Source organism: Pogoniulus pusillus, chromosome 34, assembly GCF_015220805.1.
Source record: "Pogoniulus pusillus isolate bPogPus1 chromosome 34, bPogPus1.pri, whole genome shotgun sequence".
NCBI classification, from domain to species: Eukaryota; Metazoa; Chordata; class Aves; order Piciformes; family Lybiidae; genus Pogoniulus; species Pogoniulus pusillus.
Window position 1 is genome coordinate 6176895 of NC_087297.1, and position 25130 is coordinate 6202024.

At 43.8% G+C, this 25130-nt stretch overlaps 1 long non-coding RNA gene across 1 annotated transcript in view; it reads left to right on the top strand.

Moving 5' to 3' along the window:
* Positions 1-23721, top strand: part of LOC135189883 (uncharacterized) — a 47388-nt gene extending 23667 nt beyond the window's left edge. Inside the window, exons 2-3 of the long non-coding RNA XR_010308348.1 lie at positions 22171-22248; positions 22339-23721. This is a non-coding gene — a long non-coding RNA (uncharacterized LOC135189883). The remainder of the gene's footprint in view (positions 1-22170; positions 22249-22338) is intronic.
* Positions 23722-25130: the final 1409 nt, after the last annotated feature.

A 25130-nucleotide genomic window follows, 5' to 3' on the forward strand; every position in this document is an offset into this window, starting at 1 on the left:
AGAAAGCTGGGGGGGGGGCTTTTTAGGCTGTCAGATAGTGATAGGACTAGGGGGAATGGAACAAAGCTAGAAATGGGTAGATTCAGACTGGAAGTTAGGAAGGAGTTCTTCAGCATGAGGGTGGTGAGACCTTGAAACAGGTTGTCCAAGGAGATGGTGGAAACCTCATCCCTGGAGGTATTTAAGGCCAGGCTGGCTGAGGCTGTGGCCAGCCTGATCTGGTGTGAGGTGCCTCTGCCCATGGCAGGGGGATTGGAAGTAGAAGAACCTTGTGATCCCTTCTAACCCTGACTCGTTCTATGATTCTGTATTCCCTATGAATAATTTGGAGTATTTGCATCTTGTCACAGCACTGTGACAACTAAAATATTTCTCCCCTACCTTTACATTCAGCAAGGGACAAATTAAACAACACAACCAAAGCTTGAATTTCCTTACTTCAGATCTGCAAATTCTCACTATAAAAGACCATATGCTATGCCTAAGAAAAAGGTACCACATTGGCCCATTTCTGCAGAAGTCTTTCACAGCATCTAAGAAGTTTTACCTGAAGAAAAGTTTAATGAAAAAAATATTGAAAAGCTCTTGAAGTCACAACGTGTTTCAGAACACTGCCACAAGTTTTAAATGTGTGATGGAGATTTATACACCTTCTGCACAGAATTGGCTTGCTGAACAGGTTGGAGCTGCTGTGAGTACTCCACCCATGTGTATGTGAAAGATTAGCGATGAAAAGAGTTGTTGGGAAAATATAAGGCAGGAATTAATTGGTAAAATGTCTGTCATAGAATCAGTCAGGGTTGGAAGGGACCACAAGGAGCAGCAAATTCCAACCCCCCCTGCCATGCCTAGGGACACCCTACCCTAAATCAGGCTGCCCACAGCCTCAGCCAGCCTGGCCTTAAACACCTCCAGCCATGGGGCCTCAACCACCTCCCTGAGCAGCCCATTCCAGCCTCTCACCACTCTCATGCTGAACAATTTCTTCCTCACATCCAGGCTGAATCTAGCCATTTCTAGCTTTGTTGCACTCCCAGCAGTCACATTGCACTCCTCTTGGGCATGTTTGGCCCCCCAGGACAGACATCCATGGACTCCATCACTGGAGTCAGCATTGTGTTGGCTTCCCAACTCCCATACAAGTTGCATCTTTTTTTATAGGAAAGTAAGTAACACTGCAGTAAAAAGGAGCTGCTGGATGTGTTGCAAGCAGATTTTGCAAGCTGTGGGAATCGTGCTGGAAAAGCTTGTGCCAACAGGACCTACTCAGAGGGTTGTTCTCGGGGAAGAGCTCATAGTTGCCAGCTGCATGTGACGCATGGGGACAACAAAGAGAGGCCACTTCTGTGTACTGCAGAACATAAGACATGGCCATGAGGGGACAGGCCATGATGGGGGCAAAGGGGTGAGTGAGCCTTTACTCAGCACAGGTGTCCTGACAGGTCTGGGTAGGCTGTAGATGAATCCTCTGAGACTGTAACTTCCTTGCTGAGGAATGAACAAGTGCTAATGAGTGTATGGGAGGAACTGTGTTGAAATCACACAGCCTCTGCCTGCAAGCCGTTCACTGGCCAAGGGCAGGGCTAGCCAGAGCCCAGTTTTATCCACTGAATGGTTAGCCATCACCTCTTGAAGTTACCCAGCTGTGCGTGGGGTGGGAACTGTGAGGGTATTTACACTTAAATCCATGGTACAGAAGCACAGCAATAATTACCTGATACATTGATACTGCACACAGGGCCCCGTGCCAGGCTTATGCCTTACGCACTCCAGCTGCCAGCATCCAAGAGCAAGCACATGAGCAGTGTCAGCACCATGACAGAAGAACTGAAGTGGGGCAATGAAAAAGCTTCTTCAAAGGCCTGTGGCCCACAGTGTAGTCTCATCCCCACTTCACCAGTGGACCACACAGTCTGTAAAAGTCAATCCTAAATCTTCCTGTAGCATACAGGGACAAAGCTTAAGATCTTATGTGAGCATCCTGAAGGAGCAGGGAGCAACCTAGACTGACTATTCAGTGGTATTCAGGGAAGAAATTCAGCAGTTAATCCATTGCTGTAGAGAAGATTAAGAAGCCATCTATTTGCTATTTGAGTCTCCTGTTTTGAGTCAGATGCTTTTATCAGCCCTTCCTCATAAAACAGGGGAAGATAAGAGCTGAATCCAGCTGTCTGTGGTACTCAAGTTGTGGGATTTACTCTATTTGTGGGGCATATGCATTTAAATTCATCTTCTGCCTCGTTTCTGCACTGCTCAGGGGAGTGTTCCAGGGTTGTGGGATATTAACTATCTGCAGAGAAAAGTTAAGAATGGCTCTCCAGGAGCATGTTGGCTTTCCCACCGGGCTGCCATCTGGGAGTCCCAGCTCTGAATGCCTGTTCCAAAGAACACAGCATAACATATTTGTTGTGTATTGGTAAATAAAGACTACCCTCCCCTCCTCCAAACCTGTGGTTTGTGTTCTAAGAAGTATCTCACAGGAACCTTCCCATAGGACCTCATGGAGCCAGCTCAGGCTTTTTCAGGGATGGATCTTGCCCTCATCATTTCCCTTTCCTCAAACTCCAATGGCAACGGCAGGGTTGAAAACAAACTTTCATCACATCTATTGCTAGATTGGAAACACTGTAGGCCAAATGCTTTAAAAATATTGGCCTTTGTATGATCATTTATTTTTATACTAAGTGATTGCCAACACCCTGTGGCTATCAGGGGTCTTGCACTGTTGCTGCTGCTTCACAAACCCTTGGGTAAACACCAGACTTCAGCAGGAGGGCTTGGAGAATGTCCTGAACCATGGTGAGGCATAAACAGCATAGGGAAGAGAAAGTAGTAGCACAGCTGTGCTGTTTCTGCTGCTCAGAACTGGTGAAGGGTCTTCTGAAGAGCATCTGAGGGAACTGGGGTTGTTTAGCCTGGAGAAAAAGAGGCTGAGGGAAGACCTCACTCTCTAGAAGTCCCTGAGAAGAGATTGTTGTGAAGTGGGAATTAGCTTCTTCTCCCTTGTATCAAGTTATAGGACAAGAGGAAATGGCCTCCAGTATCTGAAGACGTCCTACAAGAAAGCTGGGGAGGGACTTTTTAAGCTCTCAGGGAGTGACAGAACTAGGGGGAATGGAGCAAAGCTGGAGGTGAGTAGGTTCAGACTGGACATGAGGAGGAAATTGTTCAGTATGAGAGTGGTGAGAGCCTGGAATGGGATGCCCAGGGAGGTGGTTGAGGCCACATCCCTGAAGGTGTTTAAGGCAAGGGATCTGGCCAGGCTGATCTAGGGTAGGGTGTCCCTGCCTATGGGAACTAGATGATCCTTGTGGTCCCTTCCAACCCTGACTGATTCTATGGTTCTAAGTTTCATCATGGGAGGTTTAGGTTGGATATTAAGAAAAAATTCTTCACTGAAAGAGTAGCTAGACATTGGAACAGGCTGCCCAGGGAGGTAGTGCAGTTACCATCCCTGGAGGTGTTCAAACAACGTGTATACATGACACTCTGGCACATGGCTTAGTGGCCATGGTGATTTTAGGTTGATGGTTGGACTCTATGGTCTTAGAGGTCTTTTCCACCATTAGTTGAGCTGGCATGTCCAGCCCAATGGAGGGCAGTGAAAAGAAGAGGAGGAAGGAGGCTGAAGACTCTCCTACTGTTTTGCTATCACCTAGCTAAGCATGACCCAGTACTTGAGAGATTTGAAATCTCTGGATCTTGTTTTCTATTTCATCTCATCTTTATAAGCATGTAGTCCTGTCCCTCAAGGAAAACTCTGCACTGATTACAGCTCGTGTAGCAGCTAAAGCATTCTCCAAGGCTTCTGAAATTACTGTCTAAACCCTAGGGAGCTCCCTTTGGAGAGCAGATTCCACCAGTGTGTCTCCCCATACTTCCTGGGGAACTCAAGCCTGACCTTAGCAATGCCTATAAACAGGACATATGGAAATGTGTGCCTTCTTAACCTTCTGCCCTCCAGTGCCTGATGTAATGAATGCTGTGAGAAGGATGGGTTTGTCTATGCTGAAATTTGGAATGGATCTTGAAGGGCAGGTATCACTCAGGCTGGGCCACATGAGCTGCCTTTCCCCGTGTCTGTCTTATCTAAGAAGAAGTCTCATCCCTTCTCAGTTTTGTTTCTCGTGGAAATAGAAGCAGAAGTGGATCTATGCACAGTAGGGTAGGACTTGAAGAAGTCTGGGAAAGAAAGTGATGGATTGCTGCAGGTGGATTTCCTGTGTCTTAGATGTGTCTTTGCAGTGACTCTGAGCTCTGCAGGCTACAGCTGAGCAAGGGCCACAGAAGCTAAAATTCCTTGGTACTTCTAAGCTCAGGCAGGATGGTCGTTAGGGTGAGAGAGAGGAGATCAAGCTAATGTTTTTTATTAACATGGATGCATATAGCAGTTTTATTAATATGGATGCATAGACAATTCTGTGCTTGGAATTCAATCAGAAGTGTTAATAAAACTTTCTTTTTCTGGCCATATGAAAGATGGGATTCCTTAGGAAGACTTTATTCTCTGTCTGCTTCTTTTTCTGTCTGTTGACCAATTGTTCCTCAATAAATGTCAAAGTATTAAGTACTCTTTAGCATGTTTTTACAGTCAGTTTCCAATCAGCTGAGTCTGGAATCAGTGTGCTCTGATATCAAAGTTTTAGGAACAGCAAGTTGCATCCTAGATACACCAGCCAGCATGTTATCTACAGCTAGAGACAGCAAAGGATGTGATAAATAATTGATAGTGTAGACATATAGGCAGGAGCTCCAAAGCCTCCATCACTTGCCATCTCCACTGGCAGTAGCTGCATTCCTCCATCATTACGTTACCACCAGTAAGGACCCATTGGCACCTACAAGTCTGACGTGAGGACTGCCTGCAGTGCCACTGAGCTTTTGTCATACCTGTGCCTCCTGTTGTCCTTTGCCAAACTGGGAATGTGGATCCGGGCATGGCTTTAGGCTTAGGCAAAACAGGAAGCTGTCTAGGTCAGTAGGCTGCCAAGTAGTCATGGTGCTAGTGGAGGCACTGCTGGCGGCACTGGCTTTGTGTGGGTGCCAGGGGAAGGGCATCAGCTCTTCCAAAGGCTCAAGTGGCCAATCCCTGCCCTTTTCTTTGGAACATTTCTTACTGCTGCTCCAGCAGAACTTAGGATACATCAAAAGAAGAGTGATTGCTTTTCCTTTTCCCAGGAGCCATTCAGCTTTTCCTCCTGAATTCCAGGATCCTTTTCCAGATTTTCAGTTGGTAAGGAAGTGATGTGGAGAATCTGTAATTGTTGTGGGGATATCAGAAACATTGAAAAAAGTCTTCTCTGTAGGGAAATGCCAAACAGCAGTTAAAGAAACAGTTGGAAGACTGTGTGACTTTCATGGAAGTTATCAGAAATGAGCAAAGACCTGTAAAGGAATGGTAAGAAGAACTGCAGAAGAGACTCTACAACTGACTCAGGGGATGAAGGATATAGTAGGAAAGTGCTTTCCTCACCTTTGAAGGCTTTCTGGTTTTGTACTGTTAGACAAACAGCAGGCCAAGAGCCTGGTAGTGTTCACCATGACTTGGTGGAGAAGACGCAGTAGTTAGAAATGTTTATTGATATAATAGAGACAACAAACTGTGCCTTGAGCATGTAGCAGATAATAAAAGACACATCAGCTAAATTATTTTAGTGGATTTCAAGCTCATTGCCACGTGGAGTGAAGAAAGGATAGTGCTGAGATTAGAGTGCTTTCACTTATTGCCAGTGTTGAATAAACTTTGTCCTTCACAGAGAGAGGTCTGCAGGGAGGTATGCTGGAAAAGCAGCTACTGCCTCATCTTTGTAGGGCAAAGAATGCATGGCCAGAAATAAACTTTGGGTTTCATTTCTTACAGATCTTAGAATCATAGAATCAACCAGGTTGGAAGAGACCTCCAAGATCATCCAGTCCAACCTAGCACCCAGCCCTATCTAGTCTTAACAGCACAGAAGTGAGACTCTATGTACTTACTACCAAATGCTGCAGTCTTGTACATTTTTTGCTTACAATATTCTGCAAACAATTCCAAACCAGGTTTTCCTATGTTCTAAATGTCCTCCTTTTTCTTAAATAGCATCCTTCTCCTGAAACTTCCCTGAAACATCTCACAGGATAGGAATGTCTGTTGCAAGTCCTACAGGGAGGGAAGCCAAGCTACAGAGTTGGGTTGTTCAAGGATGTCTTGTTCAAATGGCTTGTTCAAGGATGCACACATCCCTGATGGAAGGGTCCAGCAAAAAAAAAATAGATACTGAGATCATCTGAAGCTTGAGCAGGGTAGATTTAGACTAGATACCAGAAATTCTTTACAGTAAGAGTGTTGAGACACTGCAGCAGGTTGCCCAGGGAGGTCATGGATGACCCCTCCTTGATGGTGTTCAAGTACTTGGACAATATGCTGGAGATGACTCTGCTTGAGTGTTCTTGGAATAGGTAATCTCCAGAAGTCCCTTCCTATCTCAATTGTTTGGTGCTTAGGTGATCTCCAGAGGTCCCTTCCCATCTCTACCTTTCTGTGCTTAGGTGATCTCCAGAGGTCCCTTCCCATCTCAACTGTTCTGTGCTTAGGTAATCTCCAGAGGTCCCTTCCCATCTCAACTGTTCTGTGCTTAGGTAATCTCCAGAGGTCACTTCCCATCTCAATTTTTTGGTGCTTAGGTGATCTCCAGAGGTCCCTTCCCATCTCTACCTTTCTGTACTTAGGTGATCTCCAGAGGTCCCTTCCCATCTCAACCTTTCTGTGCTTAGGTGATCTCCAGGGGTCCCTTCCCATCTCACTTATTCTGTGTTTCTTTGACTAGACAAGGATTCTGCTTTTCCTTTATTTATCACTTGGGCATTTGTCTCTTTCCTTCCCTCTTCTTTTCCACTCACAGATTTAATAACTTGCTTACTCAGAACTAAAAACAGTTATTAAGGACATTAAAATAATTCTTTCATGTCTTCCCTGAGACAATGCTTCTCTTCTACAGGAGCCAAGCTGAAACACATGAAAACATATCTTCATGGAATCATAGAATGGTCTAGGTTGGAAGGGACCTCAAAGATCATCCGGTTCCAACCCCCTGCCATAAGCAGAGACACCTCCCACTAGAACAGGTCTCTCAAGGCCTCATCCAACTTGATCTTGAGCACCTCCAGGGAGGGAGCAGCCACAATCTCCCTGGGCAGTCTGTTCCCGTATCTCACCACTCTCACTGTAAAGAGCTTCTTCCTAACATCCAGTTTATATCTCCCCTCTGCCTGTCATTATCAGACCTTGTCAATAGTCCCTCCCCAGCCTTTCTGTAGGCTGCCTTCAGATACTGGAAGGCCACTTCAAGCTCTCCTGAGAGCCTTCTCTTCTCCAGGCTGCAAAGCCCCAACTCTCATAGCCTGTCCTCATAGCAGAGCTGCTGCAGTCCTCTGAGCATCTTTGTGGCCTCTGATGGACTGGCTCCAACAGTTCCATGTCCTTCCTGTGTATTCTAGTCATATGGCCTGATATACCACCTCCATCACAGGACTATCACTGATTTAAGGAGTGACTCACGTTTGGTTTGGTATTCTTACACTGTTAGGCCAGTAGTAGTAGGAACACCAAAGAGTCACCTTCTCCTCATCAAACAAGCTTTAGTGTCCTTGTGGGACATTGCATTTAGGGTGGAGTCTGCAATGTAGGCTGTGGAGTTTCATTATGTGACCCACAAATATAAAAAGACAATCCATAAAACATATAACTGACAGTTATGTTTGTCTTCTAGCTAAGTGGGGATGGTAGGGCTGTGTGTGAGCACAAGGAGCCTTTTCCTCTGTTGAAATGTGAGCTTTGATCTTTGGTGACTACTCCTACATGAGCAGCACAGGGCAAACGTATCACAAAGGATGGTGTAAAGTTTCTTCCTCCTGCTGCTTTGATGCCTGCAAAGGCTCAAATTTGCCTGCACAAATATTTTTTGCATGTTTCAGCTATTTGCTCTGGAATGCACTTTGCATATTTTTGGTAGTGGTTTGGCTCTATGTCCTGATGCTTTAGGAAGGATATTCCAAGTTTAGTAGGTCAGGTAAAGAGGTATAAAACTTCTGATCTCAAAACATTTTAAACCAAGTTGGGTGTGCTTGGCCCAAGATGGTCCAATGGGTTTCTTAGCATCTGCTTGGCTGAGGCACTTAGTGCCATGGTCTAGATGACTGGATAGGGCTGGGGAATATGTTGGACTGGATGAGCTTGGAGGTCTCTTCCAACTTGGCTGATTCTATGATTATGATTCTGAGCAGACCTCAGGGTCTTACTGTGATCATCTTGGTGCTGGCTCCTCCCCACCACAAACTTACAGACAGGGGACTGTCCAAGGCCAACAGATAAAGCTGGACCCAGTTCCCATATTCTTTTTCCCTCTTACAGCCCCAGTCTCAAAGGCTTTCATACTGCATAGTTCATCTTTCTAAGGATAAACTTGAGTTGAATCACACAGGTATATTTTTGGCAGGAGCTCAACACCTCATCCAGCTTCTTCCAGCAAAAGAAACAGCTACAGATCCAGCCGAAGCCCCAGCCAGCTGCATGTGCTGTCCTGCCTTAGCTGATTGCTGAGAAGTCAATTAGACCCAAAGGATGTAAAAACACTCCCATCCCAGCAGCAGGCATTATGCTCTCTAGCACCCTCAGCTAGCAGTCAAGACACCATCAATATAGTAAGCATCTATTATGGAGGAGACTGAAGGACATCTTCTCACTCTCTACAACTACCTGGAAGGAGGATGCAGTGAGGACTTAGTCTCTTCTCCCTAGTAGGAGGTGACAGGATGAGAGCAAATGTCCTCTAGTTGCACCAGGGGAGGTTTAGGTTGTATATTAGAAGAAACTTCTTGACTGAAAGGGTTTTCAAACACTGGAACAAGCTCCTCAGGAAGGTGGTGGAATCCTTATCCATGAAGATGTTTAAGAGAGGCAGAGATGTGGTGCTGAGGGACATGGTATAGGACTAGACTTGGTAACATTAGAGAATAGTTGGACTCAGTGAACTTGAAGGTCTTTTGCAACTGAAGTGATTCTATTCCCTTTCCAGTCTCATCAGAAGCCTCCCTCAGGTAAATGCATTTGGTTTCCTCCCATATGCTAGGGTTTAAAGTAGAGAAAAGCATCTCACATAGAAGTCAAATCATTACAGGCATTCTTTGGCTTCTTACAAACAAAAGCATTGGTAGAACATAAAGAAAAGGGGGGAAAAAAAGAAACTGAGGAGAAATATAGACAAAGAAATCACAGGTGAGCCTGGTAGTCAGGTTGCTTAATGCAACTTAAGGAAACAATTAGAGACAACACTCAAGGTTGGGATCATTTTTTAAACTGTCAAGCACATGAAATGCAGGGGGGGAAAAAAAACTTCCATTTTATTCTAATGAACTTTTCTGGAGGTGCTGTATTGGAAGCACAGATTTATTTTAGTCCCAGTGGGAAGAAAATCAAAAAGCATTATGTCAGTTTTAGTTAGAAAGGCACTCCTTAATTTATCATACCATAACCAAACTGAGCTTGAGAACTACTAATCAGTAGATGTCTATTATACAGCAAAGCATTAGCCTAAGCATGTACAATGCCTTCGGCGTTCAACAGGGCATATGCTGGAAATAAGAATCCCTTTGTCATTTGGCCAGGGAAGCAATTATCTTCCTAGTTCATGATTTGTTTAATAATCTGTTAAAATAAGGTATGTCATCTGCAGAAGCTCGTGAACAAAAAAAAAAAAGTAACTTTCTGGTTCTTATTTAGCAGCTTTTTGACCTCTCAAATAGCTGCCAAGTTTTGCAGACATGGACTGTGTGTCCATGTAGCCCAGCTTCTTCTCTTTCACTGCTTCTTTGCCCTCCTTCCCTCTCCAAAAGACACATTTTTACAAGAAAACTGGAAACCTCCAGCCACATTTAGTCTACAGAAGTCCTCACTCTGGTTTTGTCTCCCACTCCATCTGTGCACAGGTGAACATGGATGTGTTTATGCACATCACCAGTGTTTGTGCACACCACCAGCTCCCTGCTGCTAATTTCCATACCAGCATGACAAACGTTCCAGGGCAGATCTCATGGCCACTGAGCTCCGTCTCACCTCTTGAGTCCCCTCAGGAGGCAGTGTGACCCTGAGAGAGCTCCATCCCTGGGAGTTTCCCTTTTCCCAGGGGAAGAAGAGATGCAAGTGCTGTGGGCAGCACCACTTAGCAAATTGTGTTGTCTTGTTATGCTGTTTATTTAGTGATTTACACCAAGTAAATATAAACTATTTTAAACACTATTTACTCAGCATTTATTTAATCCCCACATTTGAATGGAGTTACAGGGCATTCAGGCTACTGTAGGCCACATGTACTTGAGTCCAGGGTCAAGTAACTGACATCTACCATCCTTGCATAGCTTATACCTGCATTTTGCTGTTAGTTCATTGCAAAAATAGCTTCACTAAAGGCCTGACAAAGTGACAAAGACTACTCCCATTTGCTGAAAAGTGTTTTCATGTTGCTGAAAAGGAATGTACTAATAATTACTCTAGAATAATTAGTAGTGATCAAATTTAAGACCATCATCCGTATGATTTCTTCACAAGACTTTGCTTTCTAATCATTGAGGTTTGCAGGTGGTCATCAAAATCCATGTTGATAGAATCACAGAATCAACCAGGTTGGAAGAGACATCCAAGATCTTCCAGTCCAACCTAGCACCCAGCCCTAGCCAATCAACCAGACCATATCATAGAATGATAGAATCAACCAGGTTGGAAGAGACCTCCAAGATCATCCAGTCCAACCTAGCACCCAGCTCTATCCAGTCAACCAGACCATGGCACTAAGTGCCTCATCCAGTCTTTTCTTGAAGACCTCCAGGGATGGTGCCTCCACCACCTCCCTGGGCAGCCCATTCCAATGCCAATCACTCTCTCAGTAGCCTACACTGTAGGTAAGAGCCCTTCTGATTGCTCTCATGAAGATCAGCTTAAGCATCACATCACTCACAACTCACCTGTGACACACAAACCCCAAAATGATACCACAGTGTTTAAAATATTCAAATCTGGTATTTATTTCAGACATTATTTCTCCATCTCTGCCAAGGCTTTGTTAGCATGAGTATCAGAAAGTATGAAACACTTCCAGATTTCAGCAGGGATTCCATCTTCCTGAAAAGCTGGAGCCTGTGAAGCCACAAAACACAGAAACTGTTTCTGTTTACCTATTCATGGGAGCTATAACCACCTAATAAAGATAATTGACTAAAATACTGTTTTTGCAGAGAGAAAGAGGATACTTACCTACCTACCTACCTTAAAGAGGAAGCCAGGCTTTGGTGGCCTGTGGCCATACTAGAGCATCCTGTCTGGTCACCCAGTCAACCTCTATCTATGCAGGGATAGTCCTTAATGAGTGGATGCATCATCTGTGGCAAGTGGAATAAATACAGCATGAAAAGCTCAACCTTTCTGGTCCCAGTAAGAGCTCAGGAAATCACTTGTACATATTCTTCTTCCCTCTAATAAAATATCTACATCCCCAAACATGCATAATGGCACCTTCCTTATGAAGGTGTTTTATTGATCTGTTGATGCTTGTAATATTGCTGGAAGATGAAAAGTTCCTCTCTTTCCCTCCTGTGTGAAGTTGTTACTCATTCCTGAGTCAGATGGAAATTGTGGTATCTTCCAGGAGAGCTTTTTACTGAGGCAGAATCTCAGCTTTCATTGTTAAATTGAAATATTCATGCAAATTGACTGCTTAGCTTCTTCACCTCTTGAAAACTCTTCATGTGAGAGGTGCTGGCACTTTTTGGTACTACTAAGTAATTTCTAACAGGAAGAAACAGAACTACCAGGGCAACATATTTCAAGGGAGAGCAGAGGCAGGCAGAGCCACTAGTCCCACCTCAAGTGGGATTATGTTTAAATTAAATATTGGTCATCATTTTCATAATAATAAAATAAATCAAATCTCTGTAATCATTTTATTAAATTAGCTTCTACTATTGGAAATAAGATTAATGTGTTCTCTAGATTCCTGGCTGAGACAGTTGAGTGTGGCTCCTAAATGGTGCAGCTGTGCCACTAACAAGAAATCCAGAAGAAAACATTGAACAGATTGAGAGCACTGCACCAGGAAGCAGGATTATCTTTGCTTCTTTAGCTTTAACTTGGTGCCCAAGACAGAGCTGTTTTCTCTAACAAAGTGCTATTGTTTTCCTTTGCTAATCTTTCTTGTAGCTATGACAGGGACAGATTGCAGTAAATATCTTGACTTCTTTTTTTTTTTGAGACAGACTGGAGCAGTCTTGATTGCAGCTGATGACTCATAAGCAAATAAAGGTAGAGGTTGTCTTTAATAAGGTCTCTAAAAGTCGTTTTGTAAACTGTGATGATGATAATGCATCCTTAAATGACTTACTTTGTTGCATGTGCTATAAACATAGAATCACAGAACCATTAAGATTGGAAAAGACCTCTAAGATAAAGTCCTCTGAGATGCAATCCCAAGCACAAATCCAGGCTGGGCAGCGAGTGGCTGGAGAGCAGCCCTGAGGAGAGGGACTTGGGGGTGCTGCTGGAGGAGAAGCTCAACAGGAGCCAGCAGTGTGCACTTGCAGCCCAGAAAGCCAACCACAGCCTGAGCTGCAGCAGCAGAAGTGTGGCCAGCAGGGCCAGGGAGGTGATTCTCCCCCTCTGCTCTGCTGAGACCCCACCTGGAGTACTGCATGCAGTTATGGAGCCCCCATTACAAGAAGGGTGTAGGGATGCTGGAGCATGTCCAGAGAAGGGCCACTGGCATGATCAGAGGGCTGCAGCAGCTCTGCTATGAGGACAGACTGAAAGAGTTGGGGCTGTGCAGGTTGGAGAAGAGGAGGCTCCCAGGTGACCTTTTGTAGCCTTCCAGTATCTGAAGGGGCCTGCAAAAAAGCTGGGGAAAGACTTTTTAGGCTGTCAGGGAGTGACAGGAGTGGGGGTAATGGAGCAAAGCTGAAGGAGGGTAGGTTCAGACTTGATGTGAGGAGGAAGTTCTTCACCATGAGAGTGGTGAGAGCTTGGAATGTTTTGCCCAGGGAGGTGGTTGAGGCCCTATCCCTGGGAGGTGTTTAAGGCCAGGCTGGATGGGCATCTGGCCAGCCTGATCTAGGGTAGGGTGTCCCTGGCCATGGCAGCAGGTTTGGAACTGGCTGATCCTTGTGGTCCCTTCCAACCCTGGCTGATTCTATGATTCTGATTCTAAGTCCAACCTTCTACTCTAAACCTCCATGACCATTAGATCAAGTGCCACATTTACACCCTTCTTGGAGACCTCCAGGGATGGTGACTGCTCCACCCCTCTGGGCAGCCTGTTCCAATGCCTGCCCACTCTTGCAGTAAAGTGTCTCCTAATTCCTGACCTAAATCTCCTCTGGCACAGCTTGAGGACATTACCTTTTGTCCTGTCATTAGTTACTGGGAAGAAGAGTCAAAACTAGCCTCATTACAATCTCCTTTTAGGCTGCTTTAGGGAACAATAATGTCTCCTCTCAGCCTTCTCTTCTTCATGCTAAACAATCCCAGTCCTCCTCAGCCTCTCTCCATAGACATGCTCTCCAAACCCCTCACCAGCTTCATTGCCTTTCTCTGGACCTGCTCCAGCACCTCAAAGTCTTTCTTATACTGCTGTGCCCAAAAGCTGTCACAGTCATGCTCAAAATAAATGTTTGAAGTAGGTTTGCTCCTTATGAAGTTAAAAGCTTCATCAGTCTTTGGGGTATTGTGCTTTGGTCTGCTCACTGAAATTGTTTTTAAGCCTTCCATGAGCTTTGAACATGAGGCTGCCCAGGGAGGTGGTGGAGGCACCGTCCCTGGGGGTCTTCAAGAAAAGACTGGATGAGGCACTTAGTGCCATGGTCTGGTTGATTGGATAGGGCTGGGTGCTAGGTTGGACTGGATGATCTTGGAGGTCTCTTCCAACCTGGTTTATTCTATGATTCTATGAGCTTAAGGCCTTGAAAACTCCTGCCTGCTTCTGGGAGAGAAAACTACCTTCACATGTAATCTGCAGTTGGTCAAAGAGCTCATCAAATCTGTGAAATAGTTGTGGTTGCTGTAGTGTGTCAGACAAAATAGCTGAGCTTAGGTAGTGTCTTCTTTAAAACGTCTACCAGCCAAAAGATAAACCTGCTGGACAACTCTCTAGGGTGGGGACTTTTTGTGAATAATTAGCCTTGAGCAATGAAACTCCAGAGCCACACCTGGGCTGGATCTTTGATCTGTCTTTATACAGCCAGAGCTCAGTTGCAGAGTTTATGCCTTATCCTGATGTTGCAAGTGATAAAGTCTTTACTCTTGCACACATACTGCACCAACTAGGGGTGTGTGTATGTACAAATGCTTACATAGCTCTCGTGTATATCAATATAGGCTGGAAAAGTGTGGATGTTAAGGCTCGGCGTTCCATCGTGTTTTTTCATTGTTCATTCTGGTGTGGTTTAGTCACTTTTCAGAGTTGTTATTTTTGCTTTCTTTCACATAAAAGATGAAACTCAGTGACTCACTCTTTCTTGATGGCATCAGAACAATATGTACAACAATCTGTGTGCTGACAGAGCAGAATCTTTACCTGACCTAGTTAGTAGGTAACACTCGCCAAAGACAAGTGGAAAGAAGTTAATCATTTACAACTTGTATGTTTATTTGTCTTTTTACACCTAATACCTACTGTTTTAGACAGGTTTTATAAAGTAAGAGAAAAAGGTCGAGTAATCTCCTGTATCTGATCTGGGTGCATATGATCTTTACTGGACAATCCACAAGTGTGAGCTAAGAAATAATCAATTTGTCCTCCACTTCAATTCTTGATGCATTTCCAGCTCTTCCTGTAGCCTTGGGCAAAACCCTGAGCATCTCTATCCTATATATGCAATAAGAATTACAATTGTATGGAACTAATTGGTTCTTTGTTTGCCATATTGAGGATTCTTAACTACATTCTTCTTCTGTAATATCCCAAACATGCAATAAGAATTACAATAGTAGAGAATTAATTGGTTCTTTCTTTGACATTTTGAAGATTCTTAAATACACTCCTCCTAAATATGCAATAAGAATTACAGTAGTAGAGAATTAATTGGTTATTTGTCATTTCGAAGATTCTTAACTACATTCTTCCCCTGTAATATCCCAAACATGCAATAAGAATTACAATAGTAGAGAATTAATTGGTTCTTTCTTTGACATTTTGAAGATTCTTAAATACACTCCTCCTATATATGCAATAAGAATTACAACTGTATGGAACTAATTGGTTCTTTGTTTGCCATATTGAGGATTCTTAACTACATTCTTCCCCTGTAATATCCCAAACATGCAATAAGAATTACAATAGTAGAGAATTAATTGGTTCTTTCTTTGCCATTTTGAAGATTCATAAATACATTCCTCTTCTGTAGTATCCCAAATATGCACTAATAATTACAATAGTAGAGAATTAATTGACTGTTTGCCATTTTGAAGATTCTTAATCATAGAATCATAGAATCAGCCAGGTTGGAAGAGACCTCCAAGATCATCCAGTCCAACCTAGCACCCAGCTCTATCCAGTCAACCAGACCATGGCACTAAGTGCCCCAGCCAGGCTTTGCTTGAACACCTCCAGGGACGGTGCCTCCACCACCTCCCTGGGCAGCCCATTCCAATGCCAATCACTCTCTCTGCCAACTTCCTCCTAACATCCAGCCTAGGCCTCCCCCAGCACAACTTGAGACTGTGTCCCCTTGTTCTGTTGCTGGTTGCCTGGCAGAAGAGCCAAACCCCACCTGGCTACAACCTCCCTTCAGATAGTTGTAGACAGCAATGAGGTCTGCCCTGAGCCTCCTCTTCTCCAGGCTGTATACCCACAGCTCCTTCAGCCTCTCCTCACAGGGCTGTGCTCCAGGCCCCTCACCAGCTTTGTTGCCCTTCTCTGGACACGTTCCAGCACTTCAACATCTCTCTTGAATTGAGGAGCCCAGACCTGGACACAGCACTCAAGGTGTGGCCTGACCAGTGCTGAGTACAGGGGCAGAATAACCTCCCTTGTCCGACTGGCCACTGCTGCTTTTGCTGCTTCACCACCACGTGACCCCTTCCCCCATCTTCCTTAAGGTTATTATATATTTTTCTCTAGTAGTTTATTTCTCTTTATACTGTTATACTTAAACTATAAGAAATACAATTTCATCTTTCCCTGACTTTCCAAAGAAATCCATGTTGTGTTGGGTATATTCTACCAGGGGAGGGATCCACCCTAACCCGGGACACCTTCTCCTGTCCAGGTTGAACAACCCCAGTTATTTCAGCCTGTCTTCATAGGAGATGATCATCTTTGAGGCCCTTCTGTGGACCCACCCCAGCAGCTCCACATCTCTCCTGTGTTGGGGCCACAGAACTGGACACAGTACTCATTTCATTTTACTTTCAACATCCACAGATTCAAAAAGCACCTTTTATGCTTTCTGACTTTTTCTATTCAAATGAACTACTTTGAGAATAAAATGTTTTGTGAGCCAGATGAATTTAGAATCATAACTTCCCCTTCCCTTCTATATTATTCAGGAGATGCAGTGAAATACAGGCAGGTGGGAACAGCTTTTTAAGCAACACTTACTGAGCAATTGGTAATGACCATATTATAATGCATCTGATAAAAAAAGGTCACTAATATGTATACTCTGATTTCCAGCCATAGCTCATGAATATGCATGGATTTCTTTTCACTTGAGCATTTATGTAGCTGTATCAGAGTGACAGCATGGTTCATTCTCTAATCTTAGCTCTAGGGAGTCCCATCCTGGGCTTGACTAAATGTCTGAAAAGGGATTAACAAGTGAATGCTGCTTGAAGACATTGATTCATAGAATCAGTCAGGGTTGGAAGGGACCACAAGGATCATCTAGTTCCAACCCCCTGCCATGGCCAGGGACACCCTACCCTAGATCAGCCTGGCCACAGCCCCATCCAGCCTGGCCTTAAACACCTCCAGGGACAGGCCCTCAACCAGCTCAACCACATTACATTTTGTCTGTGTTTGACAGATCATTTTAAAATTAATTCCCTTTCTGGAGTCTCATTTTTATCTGTACAAACAACTGAGAAAGCACACTTTAAGGACAAAACTGTCTGATTTTCTGATCTCATGGATGCCAGGAGACTCTGAGCAGAAGACTTTCCTTATGTTCAAACTGCAGTCAAAGCTATGAACCTTTCTTCTGGCACCCTCTGCTCAGTGATGATGACTCCACCATGTGTAGTGCCAGGCATAGGACTTGTCTGTGAGAAGTGGAGATGTGATACACCCTGGACAGGGGTCATCCTCACCTCACTTCCCAAGGCAGAAGCCCACATAGCTTTTCAGCTCCAGCAGCTCAATACTTGCAGCCTACCATCACCTGGGCTCGGTTTTGTGCTCAGACTCCCAGCTGAATCTCTGAGAAGGTCCAACAAAGCCTGCATCTGAGTGTGGTTTCACTCAAAACCTCAAATAGCATTCGTCAACAGTGTTTCCAGTGCTGTGGTTTCAACTGCAAGCTGAGAAAACAAATACTTAATGGGCAATAAAAAATTTAAGAGACTTGAAAAGTTGGGGAATGTGGTTTTGCTTGGCTGCACACAGTCTCTCAGGCTGAGAAACTCACATGTTCAGTGCACAACTTCTTTTTAAGACCCATGCAAAATACTGTTGGGAAGCTGTTGCAGGACTAAAATTCACTTGAGTTAGCATTTTACTTTGGGATTCATATACTTAAGCACTCTAAAGCTTTTGCTAATAGGGTTGTTGGGAGCAAATCTAGAGGACCAAGTGATTTTTCCAGAGTCATAGTTAGCATGCTACCCTGCCTCCTTGTTAGCCTTGTTTCCAAATACACCGCACAGCTCTTCCCATTGCCTCGTGTTCTGCTGTGGCTGAACTCTGCTTCCCTATTCATAAAATCAGAGTCATTAAGGTAGGGAAAAACTTCTAAGCTCATCAAGTCTAATCTGTCCCCAACACCACCATGTCCATTAAACCATGTCCTGAAGTGCCATGTCTACATATTTTTTTACCACCTCTAGGCATGGAGACTGCACATTTATTAAATTCCCTCTCAGTCTTCTCCTCTCCAGATTGAAAAGGTCCCAGGTCCCTCAGCCTCTCCTCATCAGGCAGTGCTCCAGTCCCCTAATCATCCTTATAGCTCTCTGGTGGACCCCCTCCAGCAGATCTCTGTCCCTCTTAAAATAGCGAGCTCAAAACTGAAGGCAGTATTCAAGACGAGGTCTCATCAGGGCAGAGTGGGAGGGGAACCTCCCTCGATCTGCTGGACACACTCTTCTTTATGCACCCCAAGATCCTATTGGCTTTCTTGGCCACAAGAGCACATTGCTGTCCCATGGATATTATCTCCACCAGCATTCCCAGGCCCCTCTCCACAGGGATGCTCTTTCTCAGATCATCTCCCAGCCTGTACTGGGGCAGTTTATTATTCCTCCCCAGGTGCAGAACCCTGCACTTGCGCTTGTTGATCCTCCTCTGGTTCCTCAGTGCCCTCAGTTTCCAGGTCTCGCTGGATGGCCACACAGCCTTCAGCTGTATCATCCAAGCCTCCCAGTTTAGTGTCATTCATGTAGTGCACAACTGTGATTTCTCTTTTTTCTTGATCTATGTGATGTGGAGGTGCCCAGGGAGGTGGTGGAGGCACCGTCCCTGGGGGTCTTCAAGAAAAGACTGGATGAGGCACTCAGTGCCATGGTCTAGTTGATTGGTTAGGGCTGGGTGATAGGTTGGACTGGATGATCTTGGAGGTCTCTTCCAACCTGGTTGATTCTATATGGATTCTATGTGGATTCTATGTGGAAGCCCATGAAATTCTCTGTGCTTTTATTCCTCTAAAGCAAATGGAGTATGACTTAAATTTACTCTTGGTAGTAAAACTCCCAATGAAATACTTTTTCTTTTCTCCTCTTGCTAATGAATGTTAAAATAAGCTCACAGTTGCAGTCCTTTCTGTAGCCTTTCTGTGGCTTCATATGTTGTTTTATGGTATAGTTTAGACTGATATTTGATCATTCAGAGTAAATATTTGTCCTTGGATCTGTAGCACCATTTCAAAGCAATTTTGTGGCTGTTGTTGTGTGAGAGATTAGTGGGCAACATTTTTATACAAAAGTCTGAAAATAATTAATTGAGCCTGCATTTACTGCAGGAAATCTGTCACTTTCTTTTGTGTTTAATAATCACTTCTTTCTGGGGACTGAAAAGATAAACAGGCTTGGCAAATTTGATTTTACTGTTTGTCTGGTTACCACTCAATGGTATTTCAGTCCTTACCTGTTGTTTGATTACACTTTGTCAGTCTTGGAGGACATTTGTTTTCTCAGCTGAGTCTCCTGTGACAATTCTGATGCTCTAGGGTTGTCTCTTTTAGCTCCAGTCATATTAATAAGCAAAATACTTTTTTTCTCAATGTCTGACAAACTGAAACAAAAAATGGCTGTTGGCACTAATGTAGCTAAAGAAACAGCGGCTCAAGGTATGACTGGGGAGGGGAGAGGAGAGGGGAGGGGAGGGGAGGGGGGGAGGGGAGAGGGGAAGGGAAGGGAAGGGAAGGGAAGGGAAGGGAAGGGAAGGGAAGGGAAGGGAAGGGAAGGGAAGGGAAGGGAAGGGAAGGGAAGGGAAGGGAAGGGAAGGGAAGGGAAGGGAAGGGAAGGGAAGGGAAGGGAAGGGAAGGGAAGGGAAGGGAAGGGAAGGGAAGGGAAGGGAAGGGAAGGGAAGGGAAGGGAAGGGAAGGGAAGGGAAGGGAAGGGAAGGGAAGGGAAGGGAAGGGAAGGGAAGGGAAGGGAAGGGAAGGGAAGGGAAGGGAAGGGAAGGGAAGGGAAGGGAAGGGAAGGGAAGGGAAGGGAAGGGAAGGGAAGGGAAGGGAGGAGTTGACTTGTAAGGAACCTAACAGAATCATGGAATGGTTTGCACTGGAAGGGAACTCTAAGGATAATCTAGTCCAACTGCCTGACTTTTCCAGGGCTAACCAAGTTAATGTAGGTTGTTAAGGGCATTGTCCAAATGCTTCTTAAACACTGACAGAGCTGGGACATCAACCACCTCTCTAGGAAGCCTGTTCTGGTGTTTGACCACTCTGTTATTAAAAAAACACTTCTTAATGTCCAATCTGAACCTTCCCTGGCACATCCTTGCTATTGTTTTAGAAGATAATCAACTGTTAAAGTGTTGCACCATAAACCTAGTGTTTAATTCAGTTTTGGTTAACAAAGACAGTTTATTGCCATCCAAGAAATTAGTCTTAGGAAAGAGTTAACTACACAGAGTTTTAGTAACACATTTCATGTGAGAAACAGTACCTATTATTGTCCATCCTTGTAGTATGGGTAGTCAGAGTAATGCATGACAGCCAATTCTGAGCCAACCAGGAGCTCTGTCATTCACACCTGCTCTGTAAGTTTGATCATGTATGTCAGTGGCCACAGTTGTCTTTCAGACAGGAAATGCTTTGAGAAATAAAAGTCTCCAGAAGATTTAACTGCATTTGAAGTCCTCTAAAATGTTCCATTTGACACTCAAATCCTTATTCAGTCAAAATGACCTTCAGAGTCAAGCACTCTAGCTTAGGTAGCAATTTTTTTTCCCTGTGGGAAGTGCACAGCAAATAATTACAGTTATAAACAGTTGTAATATGAAATGTATAATTGCTGCTTCTCGCTTTGCAAACGACTGCACAAGGACAGATGTAGTAGAGAGTAATAGTGTAGAGAACAGCTACTTAAGGGCACCTTTTGGGAGCAACTGTAGCACCGTGGGCTCTCTTTCCTAATCAATTGCACCTTTTTACATCTGCATAATACTGTTGGCTTTTTGGAAGCAGGTCTTGGTAGCAGTGATAGTAATGATGTGAACTGAGAAGCAATCCTACCTACTAGTCTTCAAAAACATTAACATGCATGATGAAACACATTGGGTTGCTTGCCAGTAGAGAGCAACTTGTCAAGACTCTTTTCTTGGTGTTTTCTTGGGCTGTGCTGCTCAAAGCTAAGCAACAGGCAGTGTCTTGTTCTCTAGTTAAAGTCTGTGCCATAAAGCTCTGCACAATCCCTGAAGTTCTCCAGAGCTTGCTGACACATTTCTTCACACTTTCCCATATTTACACCACATCAAACCACATCAAGCCTGAAGAAGAGAACTCGTCCTTTTCACTGTTTATGTTTTCCTGGTGTGTTTATCACTTTCATGATAACCATTCCCTCAAAGATCACAGAAAGCCTGGCTGAGATCTGAAACACGCAGTTGTGCTTTGTGTGGTTAAATGAAATCCAGCAGGAGTGATTTCACAAACCAGCTCTACCTCCAGCCAGATTTGCCCACCTTTAGCTATCTCTCCTCTTGCAAAAAGCCAGATGAAAACAGTGTTCTAGAAATAAATGTTAACCAGCAAATGTATTCCACCTTCAGAAAATGACAAAGACTAAAAGCTTTCTTACCAGTTTAGTCTTTCTTTTCCTTCTTATTTTGTTGTTTTGGTTTGGTTTTGTATCAGAGATATGCAGATGTGTTGTACTCCTAAACAAGGCTAATAGGTACTGAAAAGAGCCAGGAATGCTTCTGATCTGTGCTAGTGGAATGCTATGAAAACCAAGCTGCAACATGCATGTTGATGCACAAATGATAGAGGTGATTTACCAACGTGATTTCCACACGCTCCTCTCCTCCAACCCACATCAACACTGCAAACATGAAACATGCATTGAGATGTGCTACTGGAAAACTTGTATCTATGGGAACAGATTCAGTTGAGTCTTCAACTTTGGCTTTCACATTATTCAGCAATACAGGTGGGTTTTAAATTCTAAAGGAGGGAGTAGTTGTGTGTTATGTTGAAAATGCACTGCTCCTGCATTAAAAAAAACCCACTTAGCTTCACAAATATGGGATGGGGCTAGAAACTGTGGTCCTGCTCTGGCAGGGGAGTTCGACTCAAAGATCCCGAGAGGTCACTTCCAACCCCTAACACCCCTCGCTGTGATTCTGTGAATGGCAAAGCAACAGGTTTGCAAAGTAGAGTAAGGTTTTGAGGCTCACAAACTAAATGGGATCTAAGGTTTTCAACTACTGCAGACATAAGTTTGTACATTTTGGATCACTTTAAAAACCTGACACTGCAACCTTTTTGTTTCAGATTCAGAAGTGGAAGCATTTCATAGTGAGGCTGTATCCAAGTACTCACACTGTCAAAGCTCTTCCCTTGCTGTTAAAGGTAAATCTCCAAGACATATCTGTCTTGGGTTCCTATCAAGACCAAGTGGTTGATGCCTGATAGCATCCTCTCATTCTTCTCTGGATCCAGGCCAACTCCTATTGAAGTCACCAGAAAGAATCCCTCCGGCTTGAGCAAGAAGTTAAATTGGGCTTTCTTGAGTCTGTGGTGTAGCCTTGGGCACGACACAAACCCTCTGTCCCATAATTAATTTATCTGCATGCTGCCTTCCAGTTCTGCAGCAAGGCAAGTTAATACTGCATTTGGAGGGTGTACTTCTCTCATGGTGCATTTCAAGTAGTTCAAAGCAAAGTCTTATTTTAGGTACTTATATATCATTATAAACCTGAGATCATTAGGTGCTAGAAGCAGATAAAATCTGTAAAGTACACAAGGATATTTCAGAGCTGTTGGGGTTTGGGGTTTTTTTCTTCCTATAAGATAATTAACTTTCTGTTTACTATATCATCTGGGAAATGGACAGCCTAAGATAGGGCCTGGCCAACAGCAAAAAATAGCAATTTTCATTGTATCTGCATTTTTCCCTTATGATGTCTTTAAAATAGTGATACACAAATGCCATAATACCCATTGCATGGATTTTTTTAAGGTCAGAGCAAGGAAGAATGAATTCTGTGTCTGAAACAAGAACAAATACTTTTTTGAAAGCCTCTCCTTCTCAGTTTTAGGCAAGGAAGTTCCATTTCTGTGAGAATTTTTAGGGAAGTTGAGTAGTAAAATGTATACCTGCAGGTTTTTGTTTCAGCTGACACTTGCTTTAAAGGACAGAACTGGAACACTTGCTTACAGACCCAATCAGATCAATCTGGCCAGGAAGAGCTTAGCTGTTTTTACAAATACAGCAGTTCTGACAGGTTGGGAGGATGTGAGAAAATTAGTAAAGGAATTATTTAACCTTTGTTCCCAAACACCCAAGGTGAGTATCCTAACCAGTCCCTGAAATTTGGTTAATGTGGGGAATTGTATGAGACTCATCTGACTAAATGAATGTTTACTACACCAACACAAACACCTGAGCTTAGGCTTTTTTACAGTCAGCAGAGATCTGCCTCAGCTGATGGATATGGCTCATCCTAAAGCAGATGCCTACATTTGGTCAGATTAATTTTGTCCTGTGTGACACTGATCATATTTACTCACCTTCCACTCACTACAGATGGTGACTAGGTGACCCTGGATTACTTGTGTGGCTGTCTCAGATGGAGGCATCTACACAGCAGACACTAAAAACTTAGCTGAATTAATGCTAGCCCTTGTGATAGTTTTTGTAGGACTCATTTTACATTGAACAGATCTAATAGAAGAGCCTGGGCAAGGCAGAGCTTAAAACAGTCAACTAAGTTGTTTTCTTGATATAGGAAAGACTTTGGGACACATCTTTGTTCTAAATTGTTCAAAGTAAGGGCTGAAATATTTTTACATCCTATCAAAGTCTGCTAACTAATGGGATGCCATAGTTACTTTTGTGATGCAAATGGCACTGAAAACTTTGGAAGGTCTCTTTTTCATTCCACTGCAGTGCAGAATTCATTTGAAAATGTCTAACAGTTCAAAAGGCTAGAAAAAACATGAATAATCTTCTGCTCATTTCAGTTCCACACCTTTTTGTTGCTCCAGTCTGCCTCCAAGGCACATTTGAACATCTAACCCTTTTGATCCATCTGGTGGAATACATACACAGAGCAGGAGAAATTTAAAGGGGAGATGATTTATTTGACACATTCATATAGCTTTCTGCTATCTGTTTAGCATGGCACACCCTTGCCCTGTCCCTTGGCACACTCATTGAACCAGTGTTAGATTGCCTGAGAATTTCTGCGCCTTAGAATCTGAAGGCTAAGTTCAGAGATGATCTAGCAGATGAGCAGGGAATCCAGTGGGGATCTAAGCTGGTTTGCACACCCTGGCAAGTTAGATAAACTTAGATTACCACTACAGTTATCTCGTTTCACAACTGCAATTACTTGGAATTTACACAAACCTTAACACCTGAAGGTGGCAGCACAATGAGCAAATCGATACACAGCCATGGATGGCTGCAAAAACCCACACCACGACCCTGCAATTATTAGAAGTGTTCATTTAAATGGAGGGCCTTTCAGTGTGTATGGCTGAGAGTGAGCTCTGTGGCAGCAGCTGGTTTGAGGTTTGCACCAAGTGTTTGCAATGTTTTCCCTTCTGAGCTGTAAAACTTAAAAAACAACCCCAACAAACATCATTTCCCTTAGATGCCTTTTAGCATTTCATGCTACTGCTTTGCACTACATACCAGAAATGATGAATTTTGGACATTTGGGGCCTTATTCTTTGTTTCACAAAGGTGATTTTGTAGAACATAAGTATTGCAGTCCTATGTAGATGGCTTGTCTTCTCCATCCAGTTTAAAGCCCTCTTAATAATGTGAACACTGTATGGACTCTCCACTTGTCTGTAAGTGAACACTGTATGGACCCCTCACTTGTCTGTAAGTGAACACTGTATAGACTCCCCTCACTTGTCTGCTATTGAACACTGTGTGGATCCCCCCACATGTCTGTAAGTGAAGACTATATGGACACCCCACTTGTCTGCAATTGAACACTGTATGGACCCCCCCACATGTCTGTAAGTAAACACTGTATGGACCTCCTCACTTGTCTGTAAGTGAACACTGTATGGACCCCCCCACATGTCTGTAAGTGAACACTGTATGGACTCCCTCACTTGTCTGTAAGTGAACACTGTATGGACACCCCACTTGTCTTTAAGCATCTTACTGTTTGCAGCTACTACCTATGCGTGTGTAGGCTGGATGGGTATAGAAAAGAGAGGAGATAAGGGTTTCCCTCACCACTGTCCCTCTGCATGAATCACTCATCTTT